This window comes from Rhinolophus hipposideros (genome assembly GCF_964194185.1).
Source record: "Rhinolophus hipposideros genome assembly, chromosome: 2".
NCBI lineage: Eukaryota > Metazoa > Chordata > Mammalia > Chiroptera > Rhinolophidae > Rhinolophus > Rhinolophus hipposideros.
Genome location: NC_138048.1, coordinates 87,873,506 through 87,890,184, shown reverse-complemented (window position 1 = coordinate 87,890,184; position 16,679 = coordinate 87,873,506). Strand labels below are relative to the sequence as shown.

Sequence of the window (16,679 nt, the reverse complement as noted above, 5' to 3'; positions counted from 1 at the left end):
GCCAAAATATACAGTATTTGGATGTGATAGGAATCAGGGGAGGAGGGACAGGAAATAGCAAATAAATTGAGAAGAGATAAATTTGGTACTAAGGTATAAAGAAAATCAAATGGCACTTTGAGGAGTGGGAATTTTCCTTTAAGGAATGCAAAGTTATCAAAATTTTTGAATGGGTGACTATCATGATCACATACAAATTTTAGGAAGTACTCTGATGGCAGTGTTGATGGACAAGAGAGGGAGAAATATAGAGATAATTAGAAGCTTATAGACAAAATCAAGGGACAGTATTTGTGGATCTAAAACTAAGGTAATAAATACAGAGGTAAAGAGAAATTTGGGATTAAATGTAAATATTTGATCAAAGGAATTTTGACAAAAAATTGTTAATAATAAGACAGAGTAAAAAGTATAGCTAAAATTGTTAATTCAATAAGATTGAATATTGAAAGCCTATTAGGTTTCTAGCACAGCTTACTACCAAGCATCAACCAGGATAGGAAATTGTAGGATGCACAAGTTAGAGATAAAGACAGAGCTCATTAAAGTTTTGGGTATCTTCAGGTTATCAAATCAAAGATATACTAATGCCAATTGGAAATACTAAACCTTGGGAGAGTTCAAGCAGAATATTAAAATCTCTTTAGCACAGAGGTTAAATGTTCTAACTGTCCTCCACAGACAGCTTTTTCTACTTCTTAGCATAGAACCTAAAACACAGTTGCTTTTAATAAATATTTGATGGATGGCTGGATGAGCACTGAATATAAAATTCTGGCATAAATTTATATTGACTTTTAAAAGCTATAGCAAAGTTGTTAAAAAGAAAAGCGAGGGACAACAATAATAAGCACCAGACAAGAAAGTCGTTAAACATGTACATTACATGTAACAGGTTAGCATTACACAGAGGGACACAAAAATACTGAGAAGGAAATCTGATGGAGAAAATGTCGTAGATGAAAGAAAAGTGGAAGACAATGGAAACAAACCTGGGAAAGAACGAGAACACTGAATGCTTTTCTTAAGACAGGAGGGTGTTAAAAGTCAGGTTCCTAAAAGGGGCAACACTGAATCTAACTAGATACTTGGTTCTTCTCTCTTGCCCTCCTGCTACCCCTACTGCAGTTGTTCTTCCACATTCACAAAAGACTCATGTTTCTAAATGACATTTACTCATATAACTCACCAGCTTAAATTTGATAGCTTTATCCCTAGAGTAGAAATCCAAATGGATTACTAGGACTTTGTAAGAACTTGCAAAAACTAGTCCCATCTCTGTCTAGTTGACAGAATATAAGAATATGAAACCTGAATAATATGATTACTTATGTTAAATTGATAAAACTATATTTAACTTAGCATGCGACATAGATTATATATTGTTTTCAAATATTCCCAAACATTTAAAAAGTTGTTCATACTCAAACCTTATTATAAACCACCAAAGGCGAACATTAAGCAATTTTGACAGAAATAAATTTCTGAATTTAAGAAATGGAGTGAGAAAGAGACTAAGTACTCAGTAGAATTAATAAATTTAGAAGAACGAAAAATAGCAAGAGAGTAATTAATTCCAGTTTTGTTTTTTTTAACGAACCCATAAAATTTGCAAACTGTTAACATACATAATGGAAAACAGAAAAACACAAAAATTGAAGTGATAGTCTGTCAAACTAATTCAGTAATAATTTTGCAAACTACAAGACTACAAGTTATAAATATATGCTAATAAAGTGAAAAGCTTTTCAAATAGGCACTATTTTAGAAAATGTCAGATTTAAAATGAACTCAATAAGTAAAATTCCAACAAAATTTAATGAAAACTGGATGAAACAATTTTTGAAAATTGCAAATACCACTTCCAAGATAGATTCTGTTGGCTTATTATTTTACTAGTGAGTTTTTTCAAAATTACAAATAACATAATTATGTACACAATTATATGTAACATATAATTATATATATATCTTTTATAACATACATTATATAATTATAATATATAAATTACATGTTATATATACATATAAATGTACCACCACAGAGAATATTCTAAAGTTTCCAATATGACTATAACCTCCTTAACACTAAAAAGATGGCAGCAATTAAAAAGTACTGTAGACCATCTTAACTTTGGAGCATTCTTCCAAATTTCCAAGTAAATAAAAAAAGTATTGAACTATGGTATGTCATAAAGGAATAAGCTTCCAGCTATTCAAGGATAACATAATATTAGCAATTTAACTGATAACAGAGGAAAACCAAATGATCTCTTCAAAAATATATTTATATGTTTCAAGATTTACAGAACATCAGCAAAATTTCAAAAAATCTAATTTAGTTAATTATGAATAGGATAACTTCTTAAAATAAGTGGAGAATTCAAATTTTAAAAGTGTGTGAGATTTTAGAAAGGGAAAGACAAAATTCTCTAAAATTGTTATTATTTGCAGATAACGACTTAGAACTACAAAAGAACTGACTGAATAATAATTACAACTAATAAAGGGCTAAACGTGGTGTCAGCATAAAAATAATACACAAATTAATGTTTTTCCGACTTGGCAAAACTCAATTAAAATATAATGGTTAATATAGTATCTAACATTTATTGGCTGGGCACTGTTCTAAGCACTTTATCTGTATTAATTTATTTAAAACTCAAGACAACCCCATTAGCAAAATATGGATTATTAGCTTCATTTTGCAGATGAGTAAAGAAAGGCTCAGAGAAAGTATAGGATTTGCTCAAGATCAGACAGAACAAGTGGAGAAGCAAGGAAGGATTCAAAAACCAGGCGTCAGAGCTATTTTGGGGCAGATGGCATGAACCTAAATTTTACATCATCATCACTCATTTTTTGAATTCCTATAGTAGGCTATGGTGTAATATCCTGAAAACATTCACCAGTTTATACAGAGGGTTATGTGATTATGTTTAGATGGTGAGAATATGGTTATTTTTGTTTTTATTTATATCTATATTCACTTAATATCTGTCTATTGTGAACATATCATGTGAAATGAGAAAAGATAATAAAAGCAATTTCTAAGCGCTTTGCTTGGGTCATGAGTTTATGAACCAAGTTATTTCAGACATCTCCCTCATATCCAACAGTTAAAGGACTTAGAGACCATCTGCTTGACACCAGGATTGTCACAAACTTAAGCAGCAAGTTTCGAGGGGGATAGTGCCCAGTTCTTGCCAAGTGGTTAAAACAAGATGAATAATGACTTCATATCTCCCATCTCAAAACTTGAGGAAATAAACTCTTAGTAAATATGATCCTGAAAGTAAGGTTAGACCAGTTTACCAAGGTATCAGAAGGTGTGAACACAGACTTTAACATCATTTTAAAAATACAGATAATTAAGAATCTATTGAAGTTTATACACTCCTTTTTTATAATTTTACTATGAGAAAATAAATAATAAAATTATGTGAAAGATAATTTCAAATGTGTATTTCTCTCTATAATCCTACTTCAGAAGACATTTTTAAAGGTTAGATTCCTAAAAGGGGGAATCTAAATAGATTGTTAATTCTTCTCTCTGGTTCTAGTGTTTACAAAATGTGAGTCTGTAAAACATGTTTTACAAAACATGTTTGCTAGTAGCAGATGAATTAAATTCCAGACACTTTACCATTATTTTGGATTTTAGAGAAGATTGACAGACTACAGTTTACATGCCACATATTTATATTCTACCATGATAATTTAAAAATAAAAATACATTCTTTAGTGGTTTTGCTTTTTTAAAAATACAAAATACAAGTGAAGAATGGTAATTCATGTTTCTCATTTCAATACTCAGAAACTCATATTATTTACTGATGAACAAATATGGTGATATAATACATAGCTCTACTTACCATTTGAATAGAATGCTTAGAATTTCAACTGAACAGTAATCCCAGTAAAATTCCGGAAGATCTGAAAAGTTAGAGCGATTGAAGAGGATCAGTAAAACAGACTTTGTACACCAATTTATAATATATTAATTTCCTATGATCTTTGACTCAAAACTGTTTCAGATTTCCACAAGATACATTCAGACTCGTGATTTTTATTCCATCTGAATATTGTCTAAACTCAGGAAGTATTTCTTTATTTTATTTATCCATACACCACATTTAGTGCTAGGAACTCCAGCCTCTCTGTTCTCAACCTCATCTGGACCTGCAGGGATCACAATGCATATAAAAGAAATAATTCATCCTGAACTCAATACTTCACTTAAACAAAGTCAAGAGACTGAACCACTACGTTCTTATTTTTTTAATGCAAACTTTCTGTGGGCGAAAATTGCACAATATCATTTCATTGTGATAAGAGGAAATCTGTATCCTGAATGTTTTAAGTCCATATACTAGTGAACTAATTGATAATTTTAGCAACTATATCACTTTTGGAAATACGTTTATTTTAAGGTAGTGATTACAAGGTTATTCAGATATAATACTCAAATTGCCAAGTACTTTTATAAAACCAGAAGGACCTTCCTCAATCTAAAGCATCCTTTGTTTTAAAAGATGAGAAAACGAGACATAGTGAAAGAGAAATGGCTTGGCTAAGATCTCAGCTTAGAGGGACCACTATGACTAGATGCTAAGCCTCGAGGCATTAGCTTATCTCTTTCCAAGGTATTATTTTGAAACATTTCAAAATATTTCAAAAAATTTATTAAGGCTCTGATATATACCAGAAACTAAATTAAACACTGGACAATGAACAACATAATGAACAAGACAGGTAAGAGATCTGCTTCATAAAACTTAATTCTAGCGATGTTGATTCATTCAAGTATTGAATATAGTATATTTCCTTCCATATAAATGAAAAAGAATGCAAATATAACCAAGATACCAATTTCTAGAATGCATTTCTATTATGAGCCACTTCTGGTTTCCAATGAATATTCTTTCTTTAACCTTGGGAATATATTTGACCTGAAAAATATTTAGCTAAACATCTGAATATCTTTAACATTGTAGATAGACATTTTATGCAAAAATAAATCTTTCAAAACTCAAAAGGAACAAATATTTTTTCTATTGAATGTTTTAACAGCAATCTTTTATTTGCGTATGATCTGAATCTGTACCAACTTCCAGACTCAGTGTGAAGCTTAAAAACATCATGTTGAATTTCTTTTTGGGAGAAGTGTCTATTCAGGTCCTCTGCCCATTTTAAATTGGATTGCTTATTTTGTTGTTGTTGTTGAGTTGTATGAGTTCTTTACATATTTTGAATATTAGCCCTTTATTGGACATGCTGTTTGCAAATATCGGCTCCCACCGGTTGGTTGCCTCTTTGTTTTGTTGAAGGTTTTGTTTGTCATGTAGAAGCTTTTTCATTTGATACAGTCCCATTCATTTATTTTTGTTTTTACTTTCCTTGCCTTTGAAGTCAAAGTCATAAAATCCCTCCAGACCTAAGGTCCATAAGTTTAGTACCTATGGTTTCTTCTATGCAATTTATTGTTTCAGGCTTTATATTTTGGTATTTAATCCATTCTGTGTTAATTTTGGTATACAGTGACAGATGGCAGTCTACTTTCATTTTTTTTTGCAGATGGCTTTCCAATTTTCCCAGCACCATTTACTAAAGAGGCTTTCTTTTTTCCATAATATGTTTTTGAAGAAAATTATCTGCCTATATATATATTTCTCTCTCTCTCTCTCTCTCTATATATATATATATGGAGAAATCCCCGTTTATTTCTGGGTTATCAATTCAATTCCATGGGTCTCTGTGTCTATTTTTATGCCAATACCATGCTGTTTTGATTATTGTTGCTTTGTATTACATTGAAAGTCAGGGAGTGTGATACCTCCAGTCTTGTTTTTTTTTTTTCCCCCTCAGAATTGCTTTGGCTATTTGTGTGTTGTTTTTTTTCTTATTTGTTTGTTCTTTTTCTTTTTCTGTGTGTGTGATTCCCAAGAAGACATACAAAAGGCCAAAAAATATATGAAAAAAGGCTCAATTTCACTAGCCATTAGAAAAATGCAAATCAAATCTTGTTACCACTCAGCAGCCTACCCATCTGTCTCCTGGTACCTGCCCCTAAAGAAAGGAGAGTCTGTGAAACAGATCCTTTCAGGGACTTTGCTTCACCTTTGTGCTTACACCTATGTCTTCCTGTTTGGCCCCAGAAAGATGGCTGGCTAGTCAAAGACAGGTATGACTCCCTGTGTGGGAGGGGCAACCCAAGCCAGACACAGCCATGTGGGACCATCTGGGGAACTCGCGGGGTTGATAGAAGTGGGCACAGCCCCCCACCTTGCCTAGACCAAGGATAGCTTCTGCCTCTGTGGCTGCATTCTTTCCCACAACCTGCAGGGGAATAGACTCAATGATGTGCTCTCCATCTATTCATACGCATAAAGGTTTTGTCCCTTGGGAAAGTACTTATCCTGAGACTTAGGTTCAGCTGACTGCAGGCAAGGGTGATTGGCTTAAATCAGTTTCCTATTGTAATGTATGGGATTCACAGATCTTGAGACTGACAAGCTTTACTTCTTTTACTTCCACATGTAACTAATAAAAACCATGCTTTGGCCCAATTCGGGCCTCAGTCCTTGAGGCTGCAGTCCCTTGGCTCCGCTTGCACTCTACTCTTGTCTATTGTCTTTCTTAACCTTGCGTTGCCCTCCTCACTTCCCACTGCTCTTGTTGTGCTGGATGCGACAAAAACTACAATGAGATATCACCTAATACCTGTTAGAATAGCTATTATCAACAAGTAACAAATGTTGAAGAGGTTGTGGCATAAAATGAATCCTAATAATATACTGCTGGGGGGAATGTATATTGATACAGCCATTATTGAAAACAGTATGGAGGTTCCTCAAAAAATTAATAATAGTATTATCATATGATCCAGCAATCACTCTTCTGGGCATCTACCCAAAAAACCCTAAAAAAGTTTATCTGTAAAGATATAAGTACCCCTATGTCCACTGCAGCATTATTCATGATGGCCAATTCATGGAAACAACCAAAGTGGTTTTCAATACATTACTGGATACAGATAATGTAGTATGTATACAATGGAATATTACTTGGCCATAAGAAAAGATGAAATACCATTTGCGACAACATAGATGAATCTTGAGATAATCATACTAAGTGAAATAAGTCAGATAGACAGCGTCGAGAACCATATTATTTAACTCATATGTGAGATATAAAACTGAAAGCAACAAAGGAACAAGACAAACAAACAAAAACTCAGACACAAACAACAGTTTAGTAGATCCCAGAGGGTAAGTGGTAGAAGACGGTAAATGGGGTCAAATATATGGTGATGGAAGGAGACCTAACTCTGAGTGGTGAACACACAATGGGATTTATAGATGATGTATTACAGAATTATACACTTGAAACCTATATAATTTTACTAATCAATGTCACCCTGATAAATTTAATAAAAGTTATATAAAAATTCAGAATAACAATAACCAAAAACAAACCAAAAACAAAAATAAAAACCACATGCTATTGAGATGAAAAGTTCCACATGTGCAAATGAGTAAATAGATTTCACATGTAAGAGCAAAATAGACCCTGAGATCTGTTAGCAAATCACTTAACTACTGTTTCATACTTAGTACTAAGTTCAGTGTTCTGCTTATAGGAGGCATTTGCAAAATACAATGACCTAGTTTAAACATAAAAGGTTGAATTTCTAGACTTCTAAAGTACGTTTCTCACTCCTTCATTTTCATGCCTCCTACTACTAAGATATCCGAAAGGTTGGACAAGTAAGTTCGCAGACTCTCCACCATGTAAGCACACTGTGGAAATTTAGCGAACTTATTTGTCTGGCCTTCATAAGTAATTATTTTCCCATTTAGTTTCATTATCTTAATAACTTTGGAAATATTATTTTAGAATGATTTTCACATGAGACAATTAGGATATTTTCTGCATTATAAAATTAGCCATAAAACATGGAAAACAAAGAGCCCAAAACAATGTACTAAACATGAAGCCAGGTTCTGCCTAAAGTTACTGTTATCTAAAATTAAAACCACAGAGAGATATGCAGAACGTTTAATAAGTGTAAAGTGATTATTGGTTAGGTTCCCTTGAGATAGACAGTCCAAAGCCTACTGTCGCAAGTCACTTAGAAATACTTCTGTTTTGGCACAGTAAACCTTCAATTCCCCACAAACATCCTTAGTAAAACGTTCAATATACTGAAATAGCGAGTCATTTCACAGAAAAAAATCAACTCATAGAATGGATCCATCACAGAAGGCCTGAGGACAAACATTCCCTTCATGTTAAAGAAGAGGTGACAAGCCCAGAGCCTAGTCCATACTTGATTATTGATAGGACTGAAGCTGGTGAACACTCCTTAGTTCCTAATTGTATGTTTTTCATAACTTCATATCTAAGCTAAGAGAATTTCTTTTATTCTCATACACTTGAGCTAAAAGGAGCATTTTCTGGCAGATATTATCAAAATAAAACCCTGACATATATAATACATAATAAATAAGATATTATTACATAAATAATATATCTATATAGAAATATCTGAACTTGAAATCTGTGTCTGCTGCTTTTAGTGACCAACTCAATCATATAAGGGTATTATCTTTTCTGAATTATGACATGTAGAAATTATAATAAATTGCACCACCAAAGTTATAACTACTGACTTTGGCCAATCTCATCCTACCTTCCTTGGAAATCTCTACAGATTTTTCTGAAGTGCTATTTCATTTTAGAATGCAATTTAGTGCATTCTTCATATCTTATTTTCCTATGTTATGCTCTTATCCCTAATCACCGCCATTATATAAATCTTGGTCTTGTGATTTGAATTTTTCAAAATATCAAATGTCAGAGTATTCCCTTTTAATTCTTTTTTTTTTTTTTTACTTAAAAATATCACTGATTTATGTCCTTGAAACAAATGGGACATGTATGAATATTAGCTGTCATCTGCTTCGGAAAAAAGTCAAAGTTTGTCTTTTCTAAATATTATCTTACTCAATACTGGGAATTGAGGGGTCAAATAAAACATAAGTGATAGAAACAATGTTTTCCTCCCATTCATTTCAAACAAGGCAATATCTAGGCGTCACATGTTTATAACAGAAACAAGCCACACTGATGCTGACTATATTTGCCAAAAAAATCTATCAATTACTATAGGTTTGAAATAAGATGATCAATTTATTTTAATAATGACTTTGCTATTATAGAATTAGAGAAAGGAAACTGGACAATTCTCATAATGATGACAGTAGCCATCATATACCACATACCCCCTATGAGTTATCAAAGACTTTAAGCTAGAGTGTGACATGATTGAATTCACCTTTTTATGACATTTATTCTGGCTGCTAAGTGAAGAATAGATGGGAGAGTAGGGGTGGAATGGCTCTAGATAAGTGGGCAAAGAAGTTAGAAGGTTGCTGTTATAATCCAGGCATGACTATTAATACTTTCAACCAGAATACAGTAGTGAAAAGTGGACAGAAGCAGATGTAGTTGGGATGCTTGGACAATGAACTGTGGGAAAGAAAATTGAGGATAACTCAGATTTTTGGCAAGAGCAGGAGGTAGACCCCAGTGCCTTCTATTAAAAGGGTGGATCTAGAGAGAAACAGATTTGTACATGGTGGAACAGAATGGAAAAGAAGACTACTATTTTGGCCACTTGCCTTTGTAGATTTAAAAATACTAATTCTATAGGTCATGGCAAACAAGATGTCCTTTGAAATACCATAACTTCTACTTTACCAACCATAAAGTGTCCTTGATAATAAAGATCATAGCTCTTCATTTCTGCTGCATTGTGTTGAGGTGCTTCATGAATAATTCTGATATCTTCTATATTCTTGGTCTCTCCCAGCTCCTTTTGCAGAAATCACTAATAACACTCAGGTGTCCCTTACTTTGACATCTCTCTACCCTGTGAACCTCTGTAGTTAACGTCCTCCCCTTTCTTCCACAGCTAAGTTCCTCAAAAAAGGACATGAACTGGTTCATTTGAACTCTTCCATTTATTTTTAATTCTACTGTGCCACTGAGTGGATGCTTCTAGTTGCACTACATTACTGAAACTCACCTCACAAAGGTCCCCAGTTAACTCCTAATAGCAATACCTCCTGGATTTTTTTGGTCAGCTCCTTTACCGACCCTTCCTCCTCCTCTTAAATGTTATTTTTATGCACATTGTTGTCCCTGATTTTATTTTTTTTCCTGTCAATATTTTACCTTGAGGCATCTATTTATTAACTGCTGATGACCAACAAATTGCTATTTCAAATCCACTCCTGTATTCTGACTTGTACATCCAAATGTGCGGCTGGCTACTTGGCATCTTCACCTGGCAGCTCTGTATGCACTTCAAGCAAAACATGGCTAAACACTGAGCTCCTTATCTTTACTCCCAAACCTCCCCTCATATTCTTATTTGTGGATAGTATCACCATCTACCCATTAACTCAAGATAGATGCTTGGGAATCAATCCATGCTACTGCATTTTCCATATCCTCCAAATATTGTCACTGACCCAGTCTAATCAATACTACTTCCTTAGAATATCCTGCCTCAAAGCCTTATGGCTCCATCCCCAGCACTCTGGCCTGATTTCATGTCTTAATATTACCTAAGATGAATCATTTTAATTTCCCTTATTGTGCTTTTCCCATTTGTCCACTGCACTGCTGCCAAAGATCTCTATCTAAAATGTGCAACTCAGAAAAGAAATCAATGGAGGATCAGGTCCAAGATGGCAGATTAGCAAGCAATAGTGTTACTCCCAGCTCCTAGCCTGGTACTTCCCGAATAGTCTCTGTACTACAATCCCACTGCAATGATTTTCAAATACAAAAGACAGGAGAGGCATTTTGGAAATGCATTGCATGGGGCTCAGTGCTTCACTGAATTTCCCTTGAAATCATAGACAAGTAACTTAAGATTCTAGGCTTCAGCTTTCTCAACTTTAAAAATAAAAGGAAGATGGACAAAAAACAAACAAAAAATGTGCAGCTCCGTTGCTCTCCTGCTGAAAACCCTTCAAAAAGTCTTCACTACCTAAACAAAAATGTTCAAGGACTTTAGCGTGGTTACTGATGGTTTCTAAGATTTGTTTTTTAGCTCCTTACCTTCATTCTTATTTCTCACCGAAGCTTGTCTCCATGTTTTAGCAGTTTCATGGATCAGATCTGTTGTTTCATGCTTTTTTTCCTTCTCTCTAACTGCTTCATTTCACAAATATGTCCCTATCTCTGCCCATGAATAACCCTGTTGCTTTCCATCCAGATTTCACTGGAGCTTTCACACTTAAATGAATGTTTCCTCATGGTCCTGGTGGAAGGAGTTCTTGGTTATTTTACCCCTGTTTGTACAAAGTTCTCATACAGCAACTCTAGTACTTTATGGAACTCATTGATTGACCTGTACCCTCACTATACTGGTCTTGTCTTGATAAACCTATGGATATGATTGGTGTTCAATACGTGATTGATGCTATGCAAGACTGAAGAAGAATAAATTAATTACAGAATAAATGATTTATACCAAAGTCCTACTAAAGAAATCTAATACTTATAAGTAACTACTAAAATACTTCATTATTTTCTAATCCCATTTTAAAGTAGAGCCCAACAAAATAATATAACTACATTACATAAACAGCCTAATATAAAAAGAACAGTGTCAACATAGGACAAATCTATTAGGTCAACAATTGACAGACATAAGCCATTTCATGGACTTTGACTACAGCCAAACTTGAGAAAACAATTCCAAGTTAAACTTTGAACTTCAGAATTTAGGGAGAAGGAAAGCAATCAAAATAAACTGCATATTCAGTTTAAATTCAGTCGTCACTATTTCTAGACACAGCTTAAACATTTGTTAGCTGGCTTGTTTCTTATTGCCAAAATTAACCATAGGGAAGGCATATGGATCACTTAAGGTCTTCAGCAAAGAATGATTTTTAAAAACACATGTAATGATATTCATGTGGTTGAATTAGAACTACACTTATCCAGTGGTACAGATGGAAATGATTTGTTCTGGAAACCATGATAGTTTCATTATTTTATCATTTTTACCTACAACAATAATCCAAATGCAGTGCATATGAGGATTCTCAGACCCTAAAATACACCCAGACTTATTTGAATCAGCATGCCATCATGTTATAGCTATGAAATTTGGATCTGAAGCTTTCACACTATTTTCTTTGTACCTCTGTATTAATTACCTGTCTCCTACTATGCAGCATTAATGTATTTTAAAAGGTAAAATAATTTACTAAAAACAAACATTTAATCTCAATAGATTAAGTGCAAATAAAACTTCCTTAAAAGTCTAGTAGTTCATTTCTGATAGTAGTTTGCAATATGTTTGTCATTTGCTCATATCTTGCTTTCTATATTTTATATTTATTGCCATTTTATAAAAACATTCACTTGTAGGATATGGGTCTTCATTTCCTTTTTTATCACCTCACCTAAGTCATCCTATTTATTTATTTGGAGTATGCCAAATAAATGTGTAATGATGAAAAACAAATATTGGTGTTATATCTATATTACTGTAACCACCGAAAGGAAATAAAATGTTAAGAGGGTTATGGTATGAAGTTTCAATGACCAAATGTATGCTACCATTTGGTTCACACATTTTATTTCAGCCATGCCTTAAAGATTTTCCAGGGCAAAATACTAGGTGTGAAATATGAGAATGAAAGAGAAAAAACTTTTCTATATATTCAAAAAAGGGCTTAAGAAAAGAAAATAATTGAGAAATACTTTCAGAAGTACTATATAAATATTTAAAAAAATATATTTACCTCCTTCAAACAGAGTATTAGAGAAGAGATGGCTAAATAATTCACTTAAAGGATATATAAAAAAACAGGAAACAATTATTCTGTGACTAAAGATATCACAATCTTATATAGTTTAAAATGTGGTACTCTCCTCAAAAATGTATTTTAATCTATTTTATATTCTCTCCTTTAAGATGAAAGAGAGCAAACTTATCCTTCCACATTTCTTGTGAATTAGTTTTCAAAACCAGATTTAATAAAAACATTCTTAAGATGATGGTTCACATAATTTCATTTAATTTTTTCAACAGCCCACCAGGGTATGAATTATTAGCCTCATTTTACTGATGATTAATGATGCTCAGAGAAGTTAAGAAACTTGCCTAGAGATAGCCTGCCACACACTTCAGAGCTGGAATTTGAATTCCCATTTGTTCTCTCCAGATTTAACTTTTTTTTTTTTAATGCTGCATCGCAGTTGCTTTAAAATCCTGATATCAAAATATCATAAGAATAAACATGAACACTTTGCATTCATAGTTTTAGTTAGCTTTTATTGATCAACATAATCATTCTCATTTGATATGTAAGGCAGTATTTATAAAATATGTAAGGACTGCCATTTAATAAACCTAGTTATCTGAATTTATCAGATACATCACATTTTTCCCATGTGATAGGAAAGATAAGAAAGCTCTGAAAGAAGTTCTTTATTATTTCATTGTTGTTGTTGGGTTGCTGTAGAAAGGGACATTCTCAGTAATTAAATAGCAATCAGGCACTTAAAGACAGGCTGATCTCAGTACTGTATTTACATAAAGCAGACAAAGATTGTATTTTCCATTCTGTGGTCTGGACACCTGGTGTACAAACTCCAGCAAGAGGGTCAGCATAATTGAAACCATCCTTCATGTGCCTGTCATGAAAACAAGACTTTGAATTCTGAAAACTCGATGTAACAAAAGAAATAAATGTGTTTTGTTTTTTTCACATTACTATTATGAGTGCCAATGTTTCTGTCTTTAGTTGCATGTTTTTTGTGACCATTTCCATAACTTGTAAATAACATTCCTCACTTAATAAAAGTACTTTGCATTAGCAAGACCTACTTACGTTATGCAAAAGCCATGGGGATAATTATAGTTCATCCAGACATTCTTAATGTATATTAGTGGAAACATGTTATACAGGCCTGATGAGAAACTCACATATCATTATCCAATCTCAACAGCTGCTCAGTTCAGTCTTGCTATAATCAAATGTAAGTTATCATCCCATCATTTCTAACGTGCCATGTTCTTCCACATTTCTACTGATTTAAAAATATATTTTAAGTCATCACATCTATGGCTTTGTACTTTAACTAAATGTGTTTTACTAAACCAAACATGTCATTTTTCTAACATAATTTAAGATCGCACTATATACATATTCACGATTTAATTTAACCAGCATATATTTGCTGACTATCTACTATGTCCTCAGAGTTAATGGAACTAGGGAAGCTATGGGTATTACAGAACCAGCTATATATTAATTAGCAGGCAAATCCCACCAGAGAGAAAATAATTTCACTTACTGTATGTGTCCTATTTCCATACCTCGATTTGCCCAGTTTACTTAAAATGCCAAAGTTTCAACTTAGTAATGTACTTATTAAATAATTATAAGTGATATGGGAAACATTGCTTTTTAGAGCAATATTAAATCTTTACTAAAATTAATTTAGCACTTTGTCCAGCTGGATTTCCCTTATCCAAAGAACTGGTATTTCCACCATTTCCGTTGGAACTTTCCTCCAATAACTGAACAAATTCATTGCTAGATAGATTTTCCTGCTATTCAGTTCATCATCTTCCTGATGCTTATTAAGCTGGAGACAGATACTTTAGATCTGTACGGTCAAAAATTAATTTTGCTTTGTTTTAACAATCTGGGAGAGTCAACAGTCATTTGTAAATTTTCCATGAATAATAAGCTTGTTCTTATCTGTGAAGTGTCAACATTACTGTAGCCATTTTTGAATGATGGCAATATTACTGCTTTTGACAAGCAATGGAAAAATTATAAAAGAGTAGCCAAAACGTTTAATCTTTTTTATATCTGTCAGGAAACTTCCATTCTTCCTCCTTGGGGGAAAAATTGCAGGTGAACAGAAATCTTACCTTTGCATAAGAACCAAAAGATACATCCCACCACTAAAAGGAGTTGTAAAAGGACAGGAAAACAAACTAATCAAACCAAACACAAATGCACACATATTCTCATTCATCTTAATTAATATTTTCACTGATGACCCACCAATCAATTCCTTTATAACTTTCAAAACACTGGACAAAGTTTCATTATTCTCACTTTAATGTATGCCTATAATTCTTAATTGTGAAATGTTTTATATTAATCATTAATATTTTGGCTTCTTCATATCAAGCCTATATGAAATTCACTTTATTTTATGTATCAAATTGCTATAGTACCTAATGTACTTCACCAAAGATTTACCCAGTTGTTATACACCAAAACTTAGCTTCAGAAGTTGTTTTTAATCCTCACTTTCCATTTTTTAATCTTTGCTGTTTTATTTAAATGATAAGTTATGTTTCCTAAATACTTAATCATTCTGTATTATGATTTCTACAGAGTAGGAAAAATGGCGATGAAAAATAAAAAAAAGAGAACAAAAATTCAACTAAGAAACAGAAAAAATTTCCCTTCAACCACATACTATTTAAAAGTCCGTGGGAGTTAATCCTTACCTTATTTTAAAAAAAAATCATAAGTGTTCTTATATATGGTTGTATTTGAACTTAGTAAATAAACTTGAAGAACACCTGATTACATATTTCAGCCTAGTCTTCCAATCAAAGATTCTAGTTCATGAAATAACTTTGAAGACATTTCAAAATCAAACACCAAGAGATTTGAAAAACATTAATGGATGATTTTATGTAACGTGGTATGATACAATAAGAATTGCAGTTTGTAAAAAAAAAAAAAAGAGAGAAAGAAAGAAAGCAATCCTGTGGCCGCAACAAATTATCGCATAAAATCTCTGTATTTATTTCTTTACCCTTATCACTGTTCCAGTACTTTATTTTACTGAAATGCAGAAACTGTATCATTCTCTCAGGTAGTGAAAACAGAGTTTGGTAACAAGACTACTGTAAAGAGCTATGAGTGATCAAAAAGAGGTAACAGTGGAGTTAAGCCATGGTAGTATGAAAATACTGGAGGAGAACTCGGGAGTATTTTATACTTCTGTCTCTGAGTGCTGTAATAATTGTTCCTTAGAATACCTATGTGTTGTAGGTAGAATGGTTATAATAGATGAAAATTAAGAATTTACTTTGTGGCAAAACAGAAAGCTAAGCTAAACTCTTATCTTCTGATAACTAATCAGTCCTTTTTCCTGCTTACTTTAATATCGTTCTCCTTACTGTGAATACTATAAATGAATGGGAAGTAATAAATGTAACTTCAGATACCTTTAGGATGGCTGTCCCTCTCTTTTTAATATTGTGAAAATGTATCCATTAAAAGGATGGCTACATCTTAGATCAAATCATTTTAAGACCATATAAATACTACCCACTGTAACTGAAATCCATTTGAAAACCATATTGTTAGATGAAATTTTTATTCTAATTAATGTACTTTCATTTGAATGCTGCTATTGTACTGTATTTCCAAATGGCAGTCTTAACTTAAACATAGCATACAATATGATTAATGGAAGTAAGGTAATTTCCTGAAAGTTGGAATAATTTTAAGTAAATTGTTGATCTAACAGTAACATATTAATTATAATACTATGGTTGTCATCTAAACTTTGTTACCTTTTCTCTGCAGGAACTGATGGGGGTCTTTT

At 32.8% G+C, this 16,679-nt stretch overlaps 1 long non-coding RNA gene across 1 annotated transcript in view; it reads right to left on the bottom strand.

The window, feature by feature from the left end:
- The window catches only part of LOC308488727, a 521,148-nt gene that overhangs the window by 491,033 nt on the left and 13,436 nt on the right, over window positions 1-16,679 (bottom strand). The window contains exon 2 of the long non-coding RNA XR_013991939.1: window positions 3,875-3,935. This is a non-coding gene — a long non-coding RNA (uncharacterized lncRNA). The remainder of the gene's footprint in view (window positions 1-3,874; window positions 3,936-16,679) is intronic.